At 39.0% G+C, this 17,414-nt stretch overlaps 1 protein-coding gene across 6 annotated transcripts in view; it reads left to right on the top strand.

Annotated features, from left to right (window-relative positions):
- LOC130921645 (MICOS complex subunit mic25-a-like) overlaps nucleotides 1-17,414 on the top strand; it is a 153,220-nt gene that overhangs the window by 7,000 nt on the left and 128,806 nt on the right. The window lies entirely within an intron of this gene.

Below are 17,414 nucleotides of genomic sequence, written 5' to 3'. Positions count from 1 at the left end.
GTACACTCTATTTTTCAATGTGTCCTCCCTTAAGTGTCACAACAGCCTCCAGGCGCCTGCGGAGCGCTTGACAGGTCTTCTTTATGTAGGATGCTGTCATCTTTTCCCAAGATCTAACAATGGACCTCTCCAAGGCTGCCACAGAAGTTTGTGGCTTCTTACAGGCACTGTCCTCCACAGTTGCCCATATGCTATAATCCAGGGGATTGAGATCTGGACTCTGGGGTGGCCACATATCACCTTGTCAATCAACTTTTTGGTCCGCACAGATCGTCACTTCCAGACCCAGGTTTTCGTGAGGCTGTTCCAGTATCTTTCAGCTTCTTTTTAACTTTGTAGACTGCACATCTGGATATTCTCAGATTTGCTGCAATCTCAGTAGGTGTCAGACCGGCACGCAGCAATTCAGGTACAGCTAAAGTTTTCTTCATTTTCAGCAGAAGCACAGGAATTGTAGAGACGAGAGATTACCAGCTGCATTGAGTGACCTTAATGCATCACTTAACCATGACAACCTATTTAAATATGTTTCAATGGCTTTTAAACAAGCAGTCAACTGAGTGTAAACTTTTTTTTGGGTCACCCTGTAGAGAGATAAAAGGCAGCGTAAAATGAGTAGAGTGAATTTTGGCAGCCTTTGGAGCTGTTTTTTAATTGGCTAGAGCCTTACAATCCCTCTCCCTACGATTAGATATAACATGAGAAGCGATCTGGGGAAGCAAGGTAGTAATTGATCGTTTTCTTAACACCCTATGTTATTTCCCAATGCAGAGATGATATATCAATTGGTAGCACTACGCACAGTCATGGTTCCACTTCCCATCATACATTTGGGCATGGCTAAAGTATCATTTACTGAAAGCTCAACAAATACACTAGATGGCAATATTTAGTCACAATATACAAAGTCACAAGTCTTTCTATCCGTGGATCCCTCTCACAGAAAGAATGTTAATAATGTAAATGCCATCTTGAGGATTTGTTATCATAATAAACAAATACAGTACTTATGTACTGTATGTTGAATGTATATATTCGTCCGAGTTTTATTCATTTTTTTCTTAATGCATTGCCAAAATGTATATGATCGAGGAAAATTATCAGGAATGATTGGAATTGAATCGGGAGCAAAAAAAAAAAGCAATCGGATCGGGAAATATCGGGATCGGCAGATACTCAAACTAAAACGATCGGGATCGGATCGGGAGCAAATAAACATGATCGGAACAACCTTAGTAGTAATGTGTTACATAGGGCTGCAGCTATCGATTATTTTAGTAGTCGATTAATCGATGAACAAGTTAGTTCAAATAATCAGGTAATCGGATAAGGAACATGAAAAATTAAAATACCTGAGCCTCAAACAGTATCAAAAAATAAATGAGAATCTATGTACAACAAAAGACCACTTGGCTAACTTACATAGTAAAAGTGTGCAAGCTTAAATGCTATAAAATTTAACAACGCTCTTAACAAATGGTTCAGACTCGTATTCCCACAAAAATATATATAAATATTAGGGCTGTCAAAATCATCGCGTTAAAAAACATTAGCCCAAACAAAAACTTAGATTAAGTTGGTCTTAACAGGGAGCAGTAGGATTCAGCCATGTGAAATGAGGCAGACCAGAGGGCAGTGTGTCCACCCTAATCAATAAAACTAAATATAAAACACTTTCAAAATAAACCATTAGAATGCCACTTTAATTAAACAAATACTAAAAGCAACAAAATTTAATTTGAGTATTTTTTTCTAATCGAATACTCAAGTTAATCGATTAATCGTTGCAGCACTAGTGTTACATTTACTCTCTTACATTTACGTGTTCTGCCAAAATATACCACCAGCGAAACGTCCTAGAAGAGGTTAATTTGACACCCAAGTGCTACCATGCGCTTTCAGCTTGTTTTGTTTGGATGCATACAGACAGAACATACTAAAGATGCCTTAAGAAAATACTTAAACGTAGTAATATGCAATAAGGGTGGTTTAAATATGCAACGTGACTAATGTGGTCAACAGATCAACAATCTGCTTGAAAGCTACGACAAGATAACACAATGCTTAAAGGTATGAGAGGGAAACACATGCAAAAAGTATTTCGAGGCAATGAAAAGGTAATAAAAGACTCTACAAAAACACAAACAGTAAGTACTCGCGGCATGTTGGACGTCTCGCCGCGTAGAAGGACTTGCAATAACCCGGTATTGTTCGTCTAGTGACAGTGATAAACTACGTCATCACCCCGAGCGTCCATTGCACGCATAAAACATGCCGCCCTCCGTAGGTCAAAATATGTACTAAATATTATAGATTTTTAAATCAGTGGCAATATTTTAGGTGTTTCTCGTAACATATTTTAGTAAAAGAACAATTGGGGCTTATTTGAGCCTATAATTCCGAGGTTCCCTTTAAAGAGCTGTAAAAATTTAAGTATTTGACAATAGAGTCAACATTACTTGAAAGTGTGGACTTCAACCTCTCTTCTAGTTTTTATTTGACACCGATAGACCACAGAAAACCGGAGATATGATCTTTTTCATTTCATTGGTAGGATTGTTTTTTTTTTTCTCCACTAGAGGGCACTCATAGTCTTTGGACGGGTGATGTTTCATTTTTTCTAGTCTGAATTCGATGATATTTGTGTATTTTTTTGGCCTAATATGATCATATAATAGGTTGTAAAGTATAATAATAGTTAATTACCGTATTGGCCCGAATATAAGACGGCCCTGATTATAAGACGACCCCCTCTTTTTCAAGACTCAAGTTTGAAAAAAGATTTTTTGAACACCAAATTAATTTTTATACAGAAAATTACAGTACATCCGAAACGAATGATTTAACAATGTATTTGAGAGAAAAAGCATGTTATTTTGCCTCATTCAAATCTTAATATCTGAACATTTAAACATGTGAAGTAAAGTGCAAGCACATTCGTTAATGAATGGCTTCCGGTTTTTGAAATGTAAATAAACCAATCTATTGTGATAAAACAACAAAATTGCAATAACTGCATTAACCATCAAAGTAAAGTCTTACTGTAACTGTAGTCTTGAAACAAATCTGAATAAGGAAAAACATTGCCATAAAATAATGCCAACTGGTTATACTAAAAAGAGTAGCTGAGATCTGTCATGACAGAACATCACGTCAATGATATCTGGCGCCATCTAGCGTCGTGAATGGGTATAATATCTAGACCGCGAATATAAGACGACCCCCTCTTTTTCAGTCTTATTTCAATGCAAAAAACACCGTCTTATATTCAGGCCAATACGGTCATATAGATGTTGTGCTGAGAAAAAATAGATATCATTGTTTATGAAAAAATATCAGACAGCAAGCAGTTAGTCATAATTTTACTTATTACTTGAGCATAATTTTTCACCGAATACTTTTTCACTTGTACTTGAGTAAAATTTTTGGATGACTACTTTTCCTTGCATAATATTATTTTGAAGTAACGCTACTCTAACTTGAGTATGGTACAATGTTTGGCTACATTTTACAATGTAGCTGCGCGAATAATGTCATGTAACTCATACTAACTGAAATTTTTAACATCTATCTGTGTTGTCTCCCTTCTGAAATCTTAAGCAACAAATGCAAAATTTTATCGAGGCAGTTCACATTTACAGTATTTGGAGTGTTCCAAGTGGACACTTAGGCTTACAAATTATTTTATTGCAAAGAACACTAGTCTTTTTAAATGTGCTCTGTCGATACATTTGAGTCCAGTTGAAAGGAAGGCAGTTCCCAAAACTATTATCAATGACTAAGATTCCTCCTCTGTATTTTATTGAAACAAGCAGAGCAGACATAAACAACCCCATAAAAGTGTAAACTGTGGTCTTTCCAATTTTGTGAATTACAATATTCAAATCCTGATTATCCAATGGGGTTGGAAATAAACAATTTCCACTAGTGTTGAAAGAGTGTGCGTTCTGTAGCTCTTATCAGTGTGACCACATTATAAAGGTGACAAAAAAGAGCAACTCCCAACAGCCTCTATTCACATTTTTTAACTCCTCCTGTGTTTTCGGTACTATTCTCATGTGCATCTAGTGTAAAATTTGAGAACTTTAAAGCCATTTTAAGTTTGGTTATACTTGTATGAAAAAAATAATTAATTGGGATTTTATTATGGAACGACTTTGAATTTTTTGATGTCGCTGCTCATGGAGATTCATATATGCCTAAGGGAGGTGCCTGTTTTGGTTTTAGGTCAGTAGCAGCTTTGGTTTTGAAAATATTTGAATTTTAAGTTTTTGGAAATAGGCCCCCTACGGATCAGTTCCAAGTCCCGTGTCCCGTCAACTGATAGTGAAGTCTATGGATGTTGCTTATGGTTAACTCATTTGCTCCCAAAAACGTATAAATACGTTGTATTTTTAATTGTTTCAGTGTCTTAAAAACGTATTTACACGTCTTTTACGTTTTTTTTTTTTTGACAAGAGGCATCTCTAGGTTCTGTTGCACCTCAACTGCAATGCACAATGCTCAAATCTCATTTTAAAGCAATAAAACTGGCCACTAGAGGGCAGTGGCGCATTTTGTAAGAACTCATCTCGGGCCAAGAAAGGAAGTGAAGAAAAATGGTCAGGAAACGGAAGATGGAGGGCTCTTGTGAAGACGCATGAGAATTTGAGAAAATGTGGAGAACGATCGGAAAAAAAAGGCAAACGACACTGGAGGAGTGTTTTGAAAAGAAAGCGAAACCATCGTCAAAAAAGGATTTAAAAAAATCTTGATGAGACAGACGGTGACGGCCACGACAGCGTCGTTCCACACGCGTTCTGTGGAGTTTACGTTGCGTTACTCCTGAGCCCGAGGTTGAAACCAACGATGAAGATGATGAAAAAAGTGATACCGATCTTGAGCCGGACTCATCAGATTACTGGGAGCCACCTCATTCAACCGGGAGCAGCCGACAGCCTTCGCCATTGTTACAGTGGGGAGAATAAGTATTTGATATACTGCCGATTTTGCTGGTTTTCCCACTTGCAAAGCATGTAGAGGTCTGTAATTTGTATCATAAGTTCTCTTCAACTGTGAGGGACGGAATCTAATACAAAAAAAACAGAAAATCACGTTGTATGATTTTTAAATAATACATTTGCATTTAATTGCATGAAATAAGTATTTGATACATCACAAAAATCGAACTTAATATTTGGTACAAAACCTTTGTTTGCTATTACAGATACCAAACGTTTCCTGTAGTCCTTGACAAGGTTTGCACACACTGCAGCAGGGATTTTGGCCCACTCCTCCATGCAGATCTTCTCCAGAGTCTTCAGGTTTTGGGGCTGCTGCTGGGCAACACGGACTTTCAGCTCCCTCCATAGATTTTCTATCGGGTTCAGATCTAGTGACTGGCTAGGCCACTCCAGGACCTTAATATGCTTCTTACGGAGCCACTCTTTAGTTGCCTTGGCTGTGTGCTTTGGGTCGTTGTCATGCTGGAAGACCCAGCCACGACCCATCTTCAGGGCTCTCACTGAAGGAAGGAGGTTGTCAGCCAAGATCTGGCGATACATAGCCCCACCCATCCTCCCCTCAATACGGTGCAGTCGTCCTGTACCCTTGGCAGAGAAGCAGCCCCAAAAAATGATGTTTCCTCCTCCATGTTTCACGGTTGGGATTGTGTTCTTGGGGTTGTACTCATCCTTCTTTTTCCTCCAAACACGACGAGCCGAGTTTAGACCAAAAAGTTCAATTTTGGTCTCATCCGACCACATGACCTTCTCCCATTACTCCTCTGGATCATCCAGATGGTCAGTGGCAAACTTCAGACGTGTCTGGACATGCACTGGCTTCAGCAGCGAGACCTTGCGTGCGCTGTAGGATTTTAATCCATGACGGCGTAATGTGTTTCCGATGGTTTTCTTCAAGACTGTGGTTCTAGGTCTCTTCAGGTCGTTGACCAGGTCCTGCCGTGTAGTTCTGGGCTAATCCCTCACCCTCCTCATGATCAGTGATGCCCCACGAGCTGAGATCTTGCATGGAGCCCCAGAACGAGGCAGATTGATCGTCAACTTGAACTTTTTCCATTTTCTAATAATCGCTCCAACAGTGTATCAAATACTTGTTCTCCCCACTGTATGTGCGCAAATAGTCCAACAGTTCAATAGTTTAGTTATGTGCAGTGTTGTTAATAACGGCTTTACAATATAAAAGCGTTACTAACGGCGTTATTTATTTATTTTTTTTTTACTTTTCTCCTCTTGGCAACGCCGTTACCGTTACTGAGGATGGAAAGGCATGCGTTATTATGCGTTGCTATATTTATTAAATGACGCGAGAAAAGTCTGAGGGAGACGGACTCACCGAGACGACAGAGCAAAGCAGGAGTGGGGAGGAGGCAAAAAAGTTGTGACGCCGACCAAACGCGATGCTAGGTGGCTCCGATAATACCTGACTGTAGCAGATAGCCAACAAACTACGCCCACATGATATGGTAGATATGGTAGATATCACATATATATGTAGAACTACATGCGAAATGACAAACACGGCGGCGTTAGCAACATGTACAGTATAGGAACTAGATGCGTTAGTAAACAGCCGCCATCTTAAAGCAGTAGACTTCTTCGGAAGGTTCTCTACATCAGAGCTTTCCTAAGAAGTAACGTTTTATCTAAAATACTCCTAAATCGGCAAAATCTTGACTTGAATCTATCTTTAAATGATGAAAGTTTTAAAACTTACACATGTCAAAAGTAGACAGAAGGGAACTAATGCAATAATGGGAGCAATTTTAACAACTTTTAACGGTTGATTCAGGGTAAAGGGTAAATTTGGGTAAAGAATTGGGCGAGGGCCAATTGTCCCAAAAACCTTTTAAACTTCACATAGTGTGACCTATTTTTTATTTTTATTTTTTATTTTTTGAGGGAAAAAAAAACAAAACATGAAAATGATCACCAGTTACTTTGCCAAGTAACTAATTACTGTATGGCTACGTTCATACTACAGGTCATAATGCACGACTCGAGTGAGGCATTAACTTGATGGTCTGAACGTGACAAGTCGCATAGAACTGGACCATTTCAAATCCGATCTGGGTCACTTTCGTATGTGGTTCAAATCCGATCTGGGCCACATTTTTCCAGACTGTCGCTGCAGTCTCTACTGTCCAGTCTCTCAAATCGGAATTCATGCAGCAATTACGTCATCAAAAAGCGAGAGAGACGCCACGGTAGCGGTGCAGCTGTGCGTTATTAGCGCCTAGCTTGCCTTGAACACGGCTTTTTAGGAAGGGTCGGACTTGACAACAGTCATTAAAAAATAAAAATGGGTTGAGGATGAGCCTGATAATGATCGGTTTTCTGTCTGCTCCATATAAGCAATATTTCAACATTGCTTACACGGCCGAGAGTCGGGGCAAACTGCGCGTATGTGTGTGTGTGACATGCACGGACAGTGCTTGCATGCTATCGATCCATATACTTTGAATATAAGCCTAAACTGGTATTATTTATGTCTGTTATTTGTGTGCTCTTTTTAAAAAGCCAAATATGATGTCCCTGGAATGACTGATGACAGCCAGCGTGTGTGGTCATTTGTTTTGATGCTTCTGCGCATGCGGGTCGTCTTGCTCAGTGCGTGTCGGACTGCGAATTAGTGCGCATGCGTAATACTTGAATGGTCTCAATGGACAAAGGCAGTCTGAACGGGCACGCCAAAAAAACAGATATGACAAAAAATCGGATTCGTGCATTAAGACCTGTAGTATGAACGTAGCCTTACATTCAGGTAACTGAGTTACTAAGGCAATTACTTTTTGGGAGAAGTAATTTGTAACTGTAATTAATTACTTTTTTAAAGTACGCTTAAGAACACTGGTTATGTGTAAATAAATTGTTACTTTGCAATCAAAAGCTCTATTTGTCTAGTTGTTTATGTTGTTTTGTAGAACGAAAACATTATTCAGATGTTGGGGATGTAACTAAAGCGAAAAATAGCTGTGTTAAAGTCCAAGTTATGTTTGAAATGTATGCTTTTAAATGTATGCTTGTAAGCTCAATTTCTCTGTTTTTTTAATCAGAAATTGGAAAATTTGCTCAAACTAAGGTATTTTCTAATGCTGATTTCTAAAGAATGGAACAAGATATGAACTAACGTTTTTTTCTGCTGAAAGAAGAGAGTCTAATCTTTCTTTTGGTGGGTTCCATGTTTATATAGCAATAGAACATAATTTTCTGTGGGCTTTGCAAAATCAGTCAAAATCCAGTAAAACGGCCGGGAGCAAAGGGCCTTGCTCCAGTGAAAATGGCTGGGAGTGAATGAGTTAAACTGCTGTATTCCAACATAGCATTACATAATTTGGACGTGCTGATGTCCTTTCCTTTCTCACTGTTTCCTTTTAACATTTCAGCCAGACTGTTGTGTGGGCAGTTGACAGGGAATTGGGCACTTGTCACACCGTGGTAAGTTGCTATATGTCAGTGTCACATAGTGCTTATTTTTAGTCGGTTAGGACAACTTTGTATAAGAGATGATGCAAATAAATCTGCTCTGTAGTTAGACACATTTATTACTCTTTCTACCTCAACATTTTTCATAAAACTAAATTGGTAGGGGCAGCACAGTGGGTGAGTGGTTAGCACGTCTGCCTCAAAGTCTGAAATCATGGGTTCAATCCTGGGTTTCCTGTATGGAGTTTGGATGTTCTCCCTGTGCCAGCATGGGTTTTCTACAGGTACTCCAGTTTCCTCCCCCAACCCAAAAACATGCATGGTAGGCTGATTGAACTAGTGCTGCAACGATTAATCAATAAACTCGAGTATTCGATTAGAAAAAAAAACATTCAAATTAAATTTTGCTGCGTCGAGTATTTGTTTAATTAAAGTGGCGTTGTAATTGTTTTTGAAAGTGTTTGCATTTAGTTGTATTGATTTGGGTGGATACACTGTTCTCTAGTTTGCCTCATTTTACATGGCCAAATCCAGCTGCTCCCTGTTAAGACCAACATAAACTAGGTTTTTGTTTGAGCTAGTGTTTTTTAATGCATTCGTAATTTAGTTTAGAGGTATATTTAGCCAATTTTTGTGGGAATATGTGTCTGAACCATTTGCATAGAGCATTGTAAAAAAAAAAAAAAAAAAAAGTATTTTATAGCATTTAAGCTAGTGGACTTTTGCTATGTAAGTTAGCCAATTGCTCTTTTGTTGTACATATGTAGATCCTTATTTTATTTTTTTAATACCGTTTGAGGCCCAGCTCAGGTATTTTACTTTTTTCATGTTTACTCGATTATTTGAACTAACTAGTTCATTGATTAATCGACTACTAAAATAATCGATAGCTGCAGCCCTAGTGTGTTATCAAGCGTAATGGAAAATTTTAGGTAAGAAATAAGATTTTTTTTATAGAAGTTTTTGAATCAAAACATTGAAAAGGTTTTTTTTTCTAGTCACTTCTGTGATGCAATTGTTGGCTGTTTTCAACAATGTACCTGAAAATAAAGACATTGATTGACTGAAAATGGTTCAATATTAGATGAAATATCTTGTTTTCTCATGTATATTTATAATTGCTCCTTACCTAAAAAAAAAAAAATGTATCCGATTACTCGATTAACCGATAGAATTTTCAGTCGAATACTCGATTACTAAAATATTCGATAGCTGCAGCCCTAGATTAAACACTCCAAAATTGTCCCTAGAATATGAGGGGAAAAATTGGGGGGGGGGGTTCTGTTCAATTCTGAGATAGGCTCTAGCACTCCCGAGACCCTCGTGGGGAGAAGGAACGGAAGGAGAATGAATGAGTATATTGGGGGGCCTTTGCATGTCAGTTATTAGAGGAAGGGCAGCTGTGAAGCAATGTATACTGCGCCTTAGGTAGACACTAGATGGCGTTATTGAAACATTAATGTTTATTAAGAGGCTGGACCATTTTCCTGCACAGCAACATGTGCTTCAGCTATATTTCTCATATCCCTTACCGGCATGTCCCTGTGCTTGTGTCCTTATTTTTGAGCTATCCCTGAGATCAAGGCATTTGACACTATCCACGAGAAAGACGGGGTGAAAGCATAAGCCGTTTTGGCGGAAGAAAAAAACTTGGTGGAGTGTCTTGTTGTTTGTCTGTTTTTTTTTGCATTGAAAGCCCTTTTATTACTTATTTATTTAACATATTCTTCGTAGCCAACGAACTAATGCTATTCTGCTTTTTGCATTGAACCATACTACTGTGTCTTCCAAGATGAATTTCTGATTTGCTTTGACAGGTCGCTCTGTGGCATCAGTTGTTGTGTTCCTTTTCCTGTATTCAAGAATTCCCAAAATTCTGACGATATGGCGATACGATTATCGATAAATTGGTCCGGAAATCATTCTAGGATATTCAAAAACCAACTAAAAAAACAACTAATAAACAGAAAAACAAGCTTCTGCTGTGAATCTGAAGGATTTTATCACTAGTAGATGTCCAATCCGTTTGAACTGGGAGGGTGGCAGCGAATGAACATTCGTTCATTCTCTGCCACCATCCCAGTTCAAATGGATTGGACGTCTATGGCCGTCAGTAGCAGCCAATTCCAGGCAATGAGGTAATTTTGGGCCATTTAAGGTCATTTACCTGTTGATTTTCAGCTACTTCCTGCTGATTTTGGTGTATTTTATGGGTCACTATTAACCCCCCCCCCCCCCCCCCCCCACACACACACACACACACAAAAAAGAAAAACTTCAAAACCACAACCACTCTAGATTTCCTTAATAAGAAGCGAGCATTTTGAAAAATTACTTTCTCCCTCTGAAAATATTGTTAACTTTTTTTTTTTTTTTTTATGTCGGAAGCAGCCATTTTTGAGAAATGTACCCAATCTGTTTGGTCTTATTAATGTCCCGTCCCCAGCAAAAAGTGTACAAGCAGATTATGCTGTTATAGCATCCCTACCAATTTTGAGACCAAACCTACGCCCTTGGTATTCTGGGTCCGGTTCCTCCTCTTGTTGCTTGTTGTTTGTATGAAGTCACTCTATTTACATAGCTGTCACAGCTAACACCATCTGGCCCACACACCCAATTGTGGAACAGAGCCAACTGAAATTAGGGATGGTCATTGGACTATGCCCATATTTACATGAGAATGATATAGTTAAAGCTGTAACTTTTGTTTGCATGCATTTTGGAAAGCAATCAGTATTTTGTGTGTGTGTGTGTGTGTGGTTGTGTGTTTTAATAGTCCCTATTCACACTTAGTTAAAAAAAAATAAAAATCCACCAGAGAATGCCTCAGTAGAATTGTCTTGGAAGTATCTAGCCCTGGCGCAACTTCAAATTTGTCACTGATTCTTGAACATTGTTAAAAACAAACTAACAAAAAAAAAAACACTGTTCTCAAGAATCTACTGATACTGACTGGAATCCATGTGACCTTTAACTTTAAACAAGATTGTTAGTACCTGCACTGGCCGCATAGCATGATGGAAGCACCACCACATTTTACTATTTGGAGCAAGGGTTCATCTTGGAATGAGTTTTCTTTTTTCATCCTCAACACATGCCGTCCATTGTTATGTCCGAATAACTTGCTTTTAGTTTCATCAGTCCACAGTACCGTATTCCAAAATGACACTAGCTTGTCCAAATGTGCTTTAGCATACCTCAACCTAAGAAAAGGCATCTTCCACATTACTTTTCCAAAAATCATCTCCATGTGCAAATTTAGCCGGGCAGTTAAACGATGTACAATCACACCACCTGCAGCAACGTTCTGTTTTGGGTCTTTGGAGCTGGTCTGTTGGTTGAGTTTGACTGTTCTCATTTGCCTCAGTTTGTCTGAGATTATTTGATTATTCTTGACCTTCTACTCTGGCCCTTCATATAACTGTCCCTATAGTTTTCCATTCCCTAACTATGTTCTTCACAGTGGAAACTGACAGCTGAAATCTTTTGAGCTAACTTTATGGATCCTTTCTCAAAATCACATTGCTGAAAAATCTTTTTCATCTAATTTGAAAGTTGTTTTGAGGCTCCCATGATGCCACTGTTCATAAACGATGCAAGGAGGAGAAACATTTGCAAATGTCCCCCGTTAAATAATAACTCATTCACTCCCAGCCATTTTCACCGAAGCAAGGCCCTTCGCTCCCGGCCGTTTTACTGGATTTTGACTGATTTTGCAAGGCCCACAGAAAATTCTGTTCTATTGCTATATAAACATGGAACCCACCAAAAGAAAGATTAGACTATCTTCTTTCAGCAGGAAAAAAAAGATAGTTCATATCTTTTTCCATTCGTTAGAAATCAGCATTAGAAAATAGCTTAGTTTGAGCAATTTTCAGATCTCTGATGGAAAAAAACAGAAATTGAGCTTTTTGTAAAACCATACATTTCAAACATAACTTTGACTTTAACACAGCTATTTTTTGCTTTTGTGACATCACAAACATCTGAATAATGTTTTCCTTCTACAAAATAACATAAACAACAAGACAAATAGAGCTTTTGATAGCAAAGTAACAATTTATTTACACATAACTAAACTATTGAATTGAGAGATGACGCTGTTGTGGCCGCGGCTGTATCGGCAGACGGGTAAATTTTTCCCTCATCACCGCCTGTCTCATCAAGATAGATATTTTTTAATCTTTCTTTTGTAGTGACCACTACCTCATACCAGAATTCACCTAGGGAACTTGTGTGGGGCATGTGCCTTGTGTTTTACATCGTTCTCCACATTTTTCTCACGCTTCTTACTTCTTCCAACTTCCGTTTCCTGACTATTTCTCTTCATTCATTTCCTTTCATGGTACGATATAAGTTCTTACCAAATGCGCTACTGCCCTCCAGTGGCCAGTTTTATTGCTTTAAAATGGATTTTGAGCGTTGTGCTTTGGAGCAAAGTTGCATCAGAACCTAGAGATGTCTCTTGTGAAAAAAAAAACAACATAAAAGACGTATAAATACGTTTTTGGGACACTGAAACAATTACAAATCGAATGTATTTATACGTTTTTGGGAGCAAATGAGTTAAAGACCCTTTCTCATGATTGGCTTCACCTACAGTATATACAATGCCCGCCATAATTATTGGCACCCCTGAAAAAGACGTGTTTTTTAGCTTCTAATAATTGTTTTTTTTAATTCAAATAATATGGGACCTTAATTGAAAAAAAGAGAAAAATCCAACCTTCAATACAAGTGCATTCATTCAGTGGGGAAAAAATCCCACATAAAGAAAAAAATATTTGACATCAAATAATGTGTGTCACAATTATTAGCACCTCTGGTGTTAATACTTTGTACAACCCCCCTTTTGCCAACAAAACAAGGTCTGGGGACTGAGATGGCCATGGGAGGACCTTGATTTTGTGTCTGGTGAACCATTTCTGTGTAGATTTGGCCAAATGTTTAGGGTCATTGTCTTGCTGAAAGACCCAGTGACGACCCATCTTCAGCTTTCGGGCAGAGGGCAACCGATTTTGATTTAAAATGTCCTGGTATTTCAAAACATTCATGATGCCATGCACCATAACAAGGTTCCCAGGGCCTTTGGAAGTGAAACAGCCCCACAGCAACACTGACCCACCCCCATACTTCACAGTGGGTATGAGGTGCTTTTCAGCATGCGCATCTTTTGTTGCACGCCAGACCCAGTTAGAGTGTTTGTTGCCAAAAAGCTCAATCTTGGTGTCACACAAAAATACACACGGTCCCAGGCTTCAACTGGGACCGTGTGCTTTGGTCAGATGATAAAAGCTCAATCTTGGTCTCATCTGACCAAAGCACACAGTCCCTGTGGCTTCACCTGGGACCGTGTGCTTTGGTCAGATGAGAAAAGCTCAATCTTGGTCTCATCTGACCAAAGCACCCAGTCCCAGTTGAAGCCTCGGACCGTGTGTATTTTTGTGTGAGACCAAGATTGAGCTTTTTGGCAACAAACACTCTAAGTGGGTCTGGCGTGCCACAAAAGATGCGCATGCTGAAAAACACCTCATACCCACTGTGAAGTATGGGGGTGGGTCAGTGATGCTGTGGGGCTGTTTTGCTTCCAAAGGCCCTGGGAACCTTGTTAGGGTGCATGGCATCATGAATGTTTTGAAATACCAGGACATTTTAAATCAAAATCTGTTGCCCTCTGCCCAAAAGCTGACAAGACAATGACCCTAAACATTTGGCCAAATCTACTGTATGTAGGTAAAGGCTCAATAAGCTGCTCCAAAATCTTGCCTGCTCACATTTACGCACTCGGTTACTTTTTTTTGAGTAATTATTATACTTTCCTTACCTACTTTAAACTTTCATTTCATTTTGCAAACTGTTAGTCTGCTGTATATATATATTTAACATAATTTTCTGATACATAAAACCAATGATTTATAAAGGAAAATCTTGGGTTGGCCAAACGTTTTAATACCACTGTAATAAATTCAGACATTTGAATCTGAAAGGCATTCAGCTATATAGCCTGCATTGTTTGTTAGCTAAGACACAGCTTGGAAGTGCACACAGGGACAAATATTATACATATTGAGGGGAAATTCTATTGCAGATTCAAGTACATGTTGTAACATTGCTACTAATTCTACTGGTCCTGTTTAAATATGTGAGTCACGCCAACACCAAATTTAACAGTAATCCAGACATATTCACATTGCTAAACCGGTTGTTATCAGCTCCTCTAATCACCGGTGTGACATTTTTTCATCATGTTAATGCAGCTAAGCCTTTTGTACACGCACACACTCGATCACACGTGATTTGCTGACGAGGAGAGTCCTCACCCGCTGAAGAGATTTCGATCGGTGTGGCGCTGTGACGGAGGAGGGAGCGCCCCGGCACAAATCTTGTCGGCTCAAAGGACAAACGCGTAGGAGTGGAGTACATCTCCCATCAGTGAGCTGTGGTGATGTAATAAGACAGCAGGGCAAAACCTATTGTTCAGAAGAGGAATGTTCCACAGAAGCTTGCTCACAAATTAACATGAAATACTGTTTGATGTGGAAAAATGAAACTGGTGGTTAATCATAGTCTAGAAGCAAAAGGGCACCTCCTCACTCCCGACTTAGACCACTGTCAAAAACCTTGTGTGCCCAGCTTTCGGATTTTTACTCATGCAAGTACAGTGGAACCCATTCTATGTTTGACATAATAACTCTAAAATACATGGATATAATTTCATCCTGATTTGCAATATTTCTCTTAAATATGAATGGCTTTGAGTATTTGATTTCACTTAAGCCTATCGCAATATGCAATTAATTCCATTTATCCCACGATAAATAAAAAAGAAGGCTGTGATTTTTCCGCTGTGATTTATCGCCTCGCGTGCACGTGTGTGCGCGCGTGCGGCAGACGTGCTGTTAAAAGTTCGGATTCCTTGTTACCAACTGCGCAAAATGCATATTCGTTCCAGGTCCGGCAAAAACTAGCGCCAGAGCCAATCGTTCCCATCATATCTTATTTTTCAACGTATACCGGCCGCGTCAGTGCAGTGACGTGTGTGCGCTCCCGTCAGGAGTGACATTTCACCCGGGGTGGCTATTTTTCGGCACAACGCCGGATATTCACAACGAAGTCCGCCAAAACATTGTTACCGACTTGGCTGCTACAAACAACCTCGCTTTGACAACGAAGAGCTGAATGAAATTAAGAGCGCTGTGCTTCAAACTCGTCCTGTTTATGAAAGTCGATTGTCATATGCTGGCGTTGTGTAGTAATGAGCAGACGTGACTTCAGCGGCGCTTGCTAACTTTTAAATGCGCGGATTGCGCGCACACACTAGACATCATGAAATAGCAAACTAGATGTACGTCCATGCCATTGGCTACGTGAGCCCAGAGTGATTATGGGACACGTAGTCCATATACTACATCGATAAATTCTAAACTGTCATGACTGAATGGAAGTTAAGATGGCCAAATCAATCCATACCAGTGACTATAGATAATGTTGCAATTATTGTTAATTCAGTACGAGACACAGATGGATTCGGACCACAAATAGGATGTCTTGCTCATGTAGTAAACCTAGCTGCTAAGAGAGCTGTAGCAATCAACAGTGTGCCCTGCCTCACTTTACAAACAGTAAAGATTGTCCTCAGCACTTTTATACAACTTTTTTTCAGATCACTAAGAAGTAAATAAATAGCATAACATAAATATTATGCACTAAAATGCATGTTTATATGATGGCAATTTAATTTTTGCTCGTTAGCAAAAAAAAAAAAAAAAACACCATTGCAGAAGCTATGACGGGAAAGTTTTCATTTGCCTAAATGCTTAAGTTAAGTGCAATTTATTTGTTTATTTTTTTAAACACATTATATTTATTCTGTGTTTCTGTGCGGTATCAACATTGTTGTCTTTTACTTAAGAGGCATGGTTTATTGTTTTTAGTTGTGATTTCTTAAGTATTTTTGAATTTAAGAGTAAATATATCGCGTTTAATTGGGTGTACTTGATCTATTGATCTATACTGTATTCTCAGTGTGTTATTGTAAAATGGTTAAAAAAAAATTGGGGTGGCGCAATAATATCGCATATCGCAATAATTTATGAGAAGAATTATCACACACTAAAATTTGTTATCGCGACAGGCCTAATTTCACTCTGCCTTCACAACCAGTAAAAATACACATTATCAAGTAATGAGGAGAGCTCCATAGTATGTTATTTTGAGTGTTTTAATAGCCACTGAGTAGAACACAAAACCAACTTGGCAGACTCTCTGTAACATTCATTAACAATCCCAGCTAACGTGGTACCCTCTCAATGTGCATCTTTAAAAAGTTAAGATGTATTACTTCAACATACTTCCTGGAAAGCCCGCTTTCGATTGCCTGGGCTCTGCTTTTTCATGGGAATGCATTTTGGTGGATTGAAGAGGTCTTCGAAGCAGTGTTGTTTTCGTTAACGATGACAAAACACAAATATTTCATCTACTAACAATTTTTATCATCGATGACATCATGATGACGCGATGAAAACGTGTCTTGGGAGATTAGACATAGTGATATGGATGCCAGTTGTTGTCTGACGACGCGAGATCAAGATGAAAATTAGCTTCCATAGTTTCAGTCATAAATTCACAATGTGTGATATCATTACCAGTTACAAGATAGCATCCCGAAGAAACCCGAAGAAAAGACAAGGGCTGACGGGAGAAGCCTGGGCTTATTAAATCCCGTCCCCATGACGCCAAAAGATGCACATCATTGCATGATAGAGTAGGCATTAAGCCTGAACGATATATCGTTTAAACATCGCCATCTCCTCTTTCCAATGCTAAATCTGAATAAATACATTGAGCACACACACAAAAAAAAAAAAAAAATTGGGGTGCGGGGTGCGCAACTTCGCCGTTTTTCACTTATCGCGGCGGGTTCTGGTCCCCATTAACCACGAAAAACGAGGGATCACTGTAAACTGGTCATTGCGAGTCATCCAAAGTCTT

The sequence above is a fragment of the Corythoichthys intestinalis genome, chromosome 9, assembly GCF_030265065.1.
Source record: "Corythoichthys intestinalis isolate RoL2023-P3 chromosome 9, ASM3026506v1, whole genome shotgun sequence".
Lineage (NCBI taxonomy): Eukaryota > Metazoa > Chordata > Actinopteri > Syngnathiformes > Syngnathidae > Corythoichthys > Corythoichthys intestinalis.
This window is presented reverse-complemented; position numbering and strand designations above follow the sequence as displayed.